This window comes from Carassius auratus, unplaced genomic scaffold (genome assembly GCF_003368295.1).
Source record: "Carassius auratus strain Wakin unplaced genomic scaffold, ASM336829v1 scaf_tig00214053, whole genome shotgun sequence".
NCBI lineage: Eukaryota > Metazoa > Chordata > Actinopteri > Cypriniformes > Cyprinidae > Carassius > Carassius auratus.
Window position 1 is genome coordinate 1 of NW_020527504.1, and position 7500 is coordinate 7500.

General features: G+C 45.8%; 8 non-coding genes across 8 annotated transcripts; all 8 read left to right on the top strand.

Annotated features, from left to right (window-relative positions):
• Nucleotides 1-1013: 1013 nt before the first annotated feature.
• trnaq-cug (transfer RNA glutamine (anticodon CUG)) lies at nt 1014-1085 on the top strand. Its single transcript has one exon. It is a non-coding gene; the product is annotated as a tRNA-Gln (tRNA).
• Nucleotides 1086-1488: 403 nt separating this feature from the next.
• trnaq-cug (transfer RNA glutamine (anticodon CUG)) lies at nt 1489-1560 on the top strand. The gene has a single exon. It is a non-coding gene; the product is annotated as a tRNA-Gln (tRNA).
• Nucleotides 1561-3014: 1454 nt separating this feature from the next.
• Nucleotides 3015-3086, top strand: trnap-agg (transfer RNA proline (anticodon AGG)). Its single transcript has one exon. It is a non-coding gene; the product is annotated as a tRNA-Pro (tRNA).
• Nucleotides 3087-4107: 1021 nt separating this feature from the next.
• On the top strand, nt 4108-4179 carry trnap-agg (transfer RNA proline (anticodon AGG)). The gene has a single exon. It is a non-coding gene; the product is annotated as a tRNA-Pro (tRNA).
• Nucleotides 4180-4634: 455 nt separating this feature from the next.
• trnaq-cug (transfer RNA glutamine (anticodon CUG)) lies at nt 4635-4706 on the top strand. Its single transcript has one exon. It is a non-coding gene; the product is annotated as a tRNA-Gln (tRNA).
• A 970-nt stretch (nt 4707-5676) lies between these two features.
• On the top strand, nt 5677-5748 carry trnap-agg (transfer RNA proline (anticodon AGG)). Its single transcript has one exon. It is a non-coding gene; the product is annotated as a tRNA-Pro (tRNA).
• Nucleotides 5749-6207: 459 nt separating this feature from the next.
• On the top strand, nt 6208-6279 carry trnaq-cug (transfer RNA glutamine (anticodon CUG)). The gene has a single exon. It is a non-coding gene; the product is annotated as a tRNA-Gln (tRNA).
• Nucleotides 6280-7250: 971 nt separating this feature from the next.
• trnap-agg (transfer RNA proline (anticodon AGG)) lies at nt 7251-7322 on the top strand. The gene has a single exon. It is a non-coding gene; the product is annotated as a tRNA-Pro (tRNA).
• The last annotated feature ends 178 nt before the right edge of the window (nt 7323-7500 follow it).

Below are 7500 nucleotides of genomic sequence, written 5' to 3' on the forward strand. Positions count from 1 at the left end.
GAGTCTCGCTTAGGTGCGAGAGGTCCCGGGTTCAAATCCCGGACGAGCCCTCTTCTGTCTTTACAGCATCTTTTCTTGAGCAGTTTCAGTCTATTCTGCCATTCCTGGGCAAACGTATGCCACTGTCAATTAAGACTAAAGCTGCGTCTGCATGTTTCATACCCACTTCTCGCTGCTCTTCTTAGTTTTCATCTGCAGTTTAAACTTTGACTTGACATTTTTCTAAATCATTGGTTTAGGAATGCAGCCCAAGCAGTGGAGATATGGCAAAAAATAGATTCTTGGATCGCTTCACGGACCTGTGAGCCTTCATCTTGCGTTTGCTAGTTGCAGGAGCATCTGAGGGCTTGTTGGAGTTGGGGTTTGTTTTTTTTTCTTTTATTGCTGAACGGACCAAGTGGGCCCGAGTTCAAATCCAGACCGTTCTGATGCTTGCTGGTTAGTGCTGTTCGCTGAGCCTCCTTGAGTGTTTTCTACACTTCAAACAGATGTGCAGACACTGTAGGTTCGGTTAGGGTGGAGAGAGGTCCCGAGTTCAAATCTCGGAGAAGCCCTCTTCTGTCTTTACAGCATCTTTCTGAGCAGTTTCAGTCTATTCTGCCATTTCCTGGGCCAAACGTATGCCACTGTCAATTAAGACTAAGCTGCGTCTGCATGTTTTCATGCCCACTTCTCGCTGCTCTTCTTAGTTCTTCATCTGCAGTTTAAACTTTGACTTGACATTTTTCTAATCATTTGGTTTAGGAATGCAGCCCAAGCAGTGGAGATATGGCAAAAAATAGATTCTTGGATCGCTTCACGGACCTGTGAGCCTTCATCTTGCGTTTTGCTAGTTGCAGGAGCATCTGAGGGCTTGTTGGAGTTGGGGTTTGTTTTTTTTTCTTTTATTGCTGAACGGGACCAAGTGGGCCCGAGTTCAAATCCCAGACCGTTCTGATGCTTGCTGGTTAGTTGCTGTTCGCTGAGCCTCCTTGAGTGTTTTCTACACTTCAAACAGATGTGCAGACACTGTAGGTTCCATGGTGTAATGGTTAGCACTCTGGACTCTGAATCCAGCGATCCGAGTTCAAATCTCGGTGGAACCTTCAAGAGTCCAACATATGCTGCTGTCAATTAAACTAAAGCTGCGTCTGCATGTTTTCATGCCAGTTTCGCTGCTCTTCTTAGTTCTTCATCTGCAGTTTAAACTTTGACTTGACATTTTTCTAATCATTGGTTTAGGAATGCAGCCCAAGCAGTGGAGATATGGCAAAAAATAGATTCTTGGATCGCTTCACGGACCTGTGAGCCTTCATCTTGCGTTTGCTAGTTGCAGGAGCATCTGAGGGCTTGTTGGAGTTGGGGTTTGTTTTTTTTTCTTTTATTGCTGAAGAGACCAAGTGGGCCCGAGTTCAAATCCCAGACCGTTCTGATGCTTGCTGGTTAGTTGCTGTTCGCTGAGCCTCCTTGAGTGTTTTCTACACTTCAAACAGATGTGCAGACACTGTAGGTTCCATGGTGTAACGGTTAGCACTCTGGACTCTGAATCCAGCGATCCGAGTTCAAATCTCGGTGGAACCTTCAAGAGTCCAACATATGCTGCTGTCAATTAAGACTAAAGCTGCGTCTGCAAATGTTTTCATGCCCAGTTCTCGCTGCTCTTCTTAGTTCTTCATCTGCAGTTTAAACTTTGACTTGACATTTTTCTAATCATTGGTTTAGGAATGCAGCCCAAGCAGTGGAGATATGGCAAAAAATAGATTCTTGGATCGCTTCACGGACCTGTGAGCCTTCATCTTGCGTTTGCTAGTTGCAGGAGCATCTGAGGGCTTGTTGGAGTTGGGGTTTGTTTTTTGTTTTTTATTGCTGAGCGGGACCAAGTGGGCCCGAGTTCCAAATCCAGGACCGTTCTGATTGCTTGCTGGTTTAGTTCTGTTTCGCTGAGCCTCCTGAGTGTTTTCTGCACTTCAAACAGATGTGCAGACACTGTAGGTTCCATGGTGTAACGGTTAGCACTCTGGACTCTGAATCCAGCGATCCGAGTTCAAAATCTCGGTGGAACCTTCAAGAGTCCAACATATGCTGCTGTCAATTAACACTGAAGCTGCATCTGCATGTTTTCATGCCCAGTTCTCGCTGCTCTTCTTAGTTCTTCATCTGCAGTTTAAACTTTGACTTGACATTTTTCTAATCATTGCTTTAGGAATGCAGCCCAAGCAGTGGAGATATGGCAAAAAATAGATTCTTGGATCGCTTCACGGACCTGTGAGCCTTCATCTTGCGTTTGCTAGTTGCAGGAGCATCTGAGGGCTAGTTGGAGTTGGGGTTTGTTTTTTTTTCTTTTATTGCTGAAGAGACCAAGTGGGCCCGAGTTCAAATCCCAGAACGTTCTGATGCTTGCTGGTTAGTTGCTGTTCGCAGAGCCTCCTTGAGTGTTTTCTACACTTCAAACAGATGTGCAGACACTGTAGGTTCCATGGTGTAACGGTCAGCACTCTGGACTCTGAATCCAGCGATCCGAGTTCAAATCTCGGTGGAACCTTCTGAGAGGAAGGAACCTTGAGAGTCTGTCTGGCAGTGCTTGGCAAGGAGGAGCTTGGGGTATGTCACAACTTTCTTTGTGGCAGTGTGTCTTAAAATGTATTGGTACAATGGCCTCCTAACAATCTAGAACTCACATAAAACTGAGCAGGAACTAAATTGACAAGACAGGTGTCACCTGACACTCTGTGAAGAAGCATTACAGACCTCAGAAAGCTTCTCATCGGCAAGATTTGTGTGTCACTGCCACGATGTTGCTTTCTGCTGTTAAATTCAGCTCATGTGATTTGTCATTTGGTATTTTAATCAACATTATTCTACGAAGGCAGGCCAAGCTAGAGCTGGTACGTAAAAATTGAGTTTCTCATAAATCTGGTCAGTGCATGAGTTCTATGTCTGCCCTTGTCAGCTACAGAGGCAGGATGTTGGAGCGACCGTAGCATCGAGCAGACTGAAGTACGTGGCGAAGTGACCTCCACTGAACAGCAATCTGTGGCTCGTTGGTCTAGGGGTATGATTCTCGCTTAGGGTGCGAGAGGTCCCGGGTTCAAATCCCGGACGAGCCCTCTTCTGTCTTTACAGCATCTTTTCTTGAGCAGTTTCAGTCTATTTTGCCATTCCTGGGCCAAACGTATGCCACTGTCAATTAAGACTGAAGCTGCGTCTGCATGTTTTCATACCCACTTCTCGCTGCTCTTCTTAGTTCTTCATCTGCAGTTTAAACTTTGACTTGACATTTTTCTAATCATTGGTTTAGGAATGCAGCCCAAGCAGTGGAGATATGGCAAAAAATAGATTCTTGGATCGCTTCACGGACCTGTGAGCCTTCATTTTGCGTTTGCTAGTTGCAGGAGCATCTGAGGGCTTGTTGGAGTTGGGGTTTGTTTTTTTTCTTTTATTGCTGAAGAGACCAAGTGGGCCCGAGTTCAAATCCCAGAACGTTCTGATGCTTGCTGGTTAGTTGCTGTTCGCAGAGCCTCCTTGAGTGTTTTCTACACTTCAAACAGATGTGCAGACACTGTAGGTTCCATGGTGTAACGCTTAGCACTCTGGACTCTGAATCCAGCGATCCGAGTTCAAATCTCGGTGGAACCTTCGAGAGTCTGTCTGGCAGTGCTTGGCAAGGAGGAGCTTGGGGTATGTCACAACTTTCTCTGTGGCAGTGTGTCTTAAAATGTATTGGTACAGTGGCCTGCTTTAACAATGGCCTCCTAACAATCTAGAACTCACATAAAACTGAGCAGGAACTAAATTGACAAGACAGGTGTCACCTGACACTCTGTGAAGAAGCATTACAGACCTCAGAAAGCTTCTCATCGGCAAGATTTGTGTGTCACTGCCACGATGTTGGTTTCTGCTGTTAAATTCAGCTCATGTGATTTGTCGTTTGGTATTTTAATCAACATTATTCTACGAAGGCAGGCCAAGCTAGAGCTGGTACGTAAAAATTGAGTTTCTCAGAAATCTGGTCAGTGCATGAGTTCTATGTCTGCCCTTGTCAGCTACAGAGGCAGGATGTTGGAGCTACCGTAGCATCGAGCAGACTGAAGTACGTGGCGAAGTGACCTCCACTGAACAGCAATCTGTGGCTCGTTGGTCTAGGGGTATGATTCTCGCTTAGGGTGCGAGAGGTCCCGGGTTCAAATCCCGGACGAGCCCTCTTCTGTCTTTACAGCATCTTTTCTTGAGCAGTTTCAGTCTATTCTGCCATTCCTGGGCCAAACGTATGCCACTGTCAATTAAGACTGAAGCTGCGTCTGCATGTTTTCATACCCACTTCTCGCTGCTCTTCTTAGTTCTTCATCTGCAGTTTACACTTTGACTTGACATTTTTCTAAATATTGGTTTAGGAATGCAAGCAGTGGAGATATGGCAAAAAATAGATTCTTGTATCGCTTCACGGCCCTGTGAGCCTTCATCTTGCGTTTGCTAGTTGCAGGAGCATCTGAGGGCTAGTTGGAGTTGGGGTTTGTGTTTTTTTCCTTTTATTGCTGTACGGGACCAAGTGGGCCCGAGTTCAAATCCCAGACCGTTCTGATGCTTGCTGGTTAGTTGCTGTTCGCTGAGCCTCCTTGAGTGTTTTCTACACTTCAAACAGATGTGCAGACACTGTAGGTTCCATGGTGTAACGGTTAGCACTCTGGACTCTGAATCCAGCGATCCGAGTTCAAATCTCGGTGGAACCTTCAAGAGTCCAACATATGCTGCTGTCAATTAAGACTAAAGCTGCGTCTGCATATTTTCATGCCCAGTTCTCGCTGCTCTTCTTAGTTCTTCATCTGCAGTTTAAACTTTGACTTGACATTTTTCTAATCATTGGTTTAGGAATGCAGCCCAAGCAGTGGAGATATGGCAAAAAATAGATTCTTGGATCGCTTCACGGACCTGTGAGCCTTCATCTTGCGTTTGCTAGTTGCAGGAGCATCTGAGGGCTAGTTGGAGTTGGGGTTTGTTTTTTTTTCTTTTATTGCTGAAGAGACCAAGTGGGCCCGAGTTCAAATCCCAGAACGTTCTGATGCTTGCTGGTTAGTTGCTGTTCGCAGAGCCTCCTTGAGTGTTTTCTACACTTCAAACAGATGTGCAGACACTGTAGGTTCCATGGTGTAACGGTTAGCACTCTGGACTCTAAATCCAGCGATCCGAGTTCAAATCTCGGTGGAACCTTCGAGAGTCTGTCTGGCAGTGCTTGGCAAGGAGGAGCTTGGGGTATGTCACAACTTTCTCTGTGGCAGTGTGTCTTAAAATGTATTGGTACAGTGGCCTGCTTTAACAATGGCCTCCTAACAATCTAGAACTCACATAAAACTGAGCAGGAACTAAATTGACAAGACAGGTGTCACCTGACACTCTGTGAAGAAGCATTACAGACCTCAGAAAGCTTCTCATCGTCAAGATTTGTGTGTCACTGCCACGATGTTGGTTTCTGCTGTTAAATTCAGCTCATGTGTTTTGTCGTTTGGTATTTTAATCAACATTATTCTACGAAGGCAGGCCAAGCTAGAGCTGGTACGTAAAAATTGAGTTTCTCAGAAATCTGGTCAGTGCATGAGTTCTATGTCTGCCCTTGTCAGGTACAGAGGCAGGATGTTGGAGCGACCGTAGCATCGAGCAGACTGAAGTACGTGGCGAAGTGACCTCCACTGAACAGCAATCTGTGGCTCGTTGGTCTAGGGGTATGATTCTCGCTTAGGGTGCGAGAGGTCCCGGGTTCAAATCCCGGACGAGCCCTCTTCTGTCTTTACAGCATCTTTTCTTGAGCAGTTTCAGTCTATTCTGCCATTCCTGGGCCAAACGTATGCCACTGTCAATTAAGACTAAAGCTGCGTCTGCATGTTTTCATACCCACTTCTCGCTGCTCTTCTTAGTTCTTCATCTGCAGTTTAAACTTTGACTTGACATTTTTCTAATCATTGGTTTAGGAATGCAGCCCAAGCAGTGGAGATATGGCAAAAAATAGATTCTTGGATCGCTTCACGGACCTGTGAGCCTTCATTTTGCGTTTGCTAGTTGCAGGAGCATCTGAGGGCTTGTTGGAGTTGGGGTTTGTTTTTTTTTCTTTTATTGCTGAACGGGACCAAGTGGGCCCGAGTTCAAATCCCAGACCGTTCTGATGCTTGCTGGTTAGTTGCTGTTCGCTGAGCCTCCTTGAGTGTTTTCTGCACTTCAAACAGATGTGCAGACACTGTAGGTTCCATGGTGTAATGGTTAGCACTCTGGACTCTGAATCCAGCGATCCGAGTTCAAATCTCGGTGGAACCTTCAAGAGTCCAACATATGTTGCTGTCAATTAAGACTAAACCTGCGTCGGCATGTTTTCATGCCCAGTTCTCGCTGCTCTTCTTAGTTCTTCATCTGCAGTTTAAACTTTGACTTGACATTTTTCTAATCATTGGTTTAGGAATGCAGCCCAAGCAGTGGAGATATGGCAAAAAATAGATTCTTGGATCGCTTCACGGACCTGTGAGCCTTCATCTTGCGTTTGCTAGTTGCAGGAGCATCTGAGGGCTAGTTGGAGTTGGGGTTTGTTTTTTTTTTCTTTTATTGCTGAAGAGACCAAGTGGGCCCGAGTTCAAATCCCAGAACGTTCTGATGCTTGCTGGTTAGTTGCTGTTCGCAGAGCCTCCTTGAGTGTTTTCTACACTTCAAACAGATGTGCAGACACTGTAGGTTCCATGGTGTAATGGTTAGCACTCTGGACTCTGAATCCAGTCATCCGAGTTCAAATCTCGGTGGAACCTTCGAGAGTCTGTCTGGCAGTGCTTGGCAAGGAGGAGCTTGGGGTATGTCACAACTTTCTCTGTGGCAGTGTGTCTTAAAATGTATTGGTACAGTGGCCTGCTTCAACAATGGCCTCCTAACAATCTAGAACTCACATAAAACTGAGCAGGAACTAAATTGACAAGACAGGTGTCACCTGACACTCTGTGAAGAAGCATTACAGACCTCAGAAAGCTTCTCATCGGCAAGATTTGTGTGTCACTGCCACGATGTTGATTTCTGCTGTTAAATTCAGCTCATGTGTTTTGTCGTTTGGTATATTAATCAACATTATTCTACGAAGGCAGGCCAAGCTAGAGCTGGTACGTAAAAATTGAGTTTCTCAGAAATCTGGTCAGTGCATGAGTTCTATGTCTGCCCTTGTCAGCTACAGAGGCAGGATGTTGGAGCGACCGTAGCATCGAGCAGACTGAAGTACGTGGCGAAGTGACCTCCACTGAACAGCAATCTGTGGCTCGTTGGTCTAGGGGTATGATTCTCGCTTAGGGTGCGAGAGGTCCCGGGTTCAAATCCCGGAAGAGCCCTCTTCTGTCTTTACAGCATCTTTTCTTGAGCAGTTTCTACACTTCAAACAGATGTGCAGACACTGTAGGTTCCATGGTGTAACGGTTAGCACTCTGGACTCTAAATCCAGCGATCCGAGTTTAAATCTCGGTGGAACCTTCGAGAGTCTGTCTGGCAGTGCTTGGCAAGGAGGAGCTT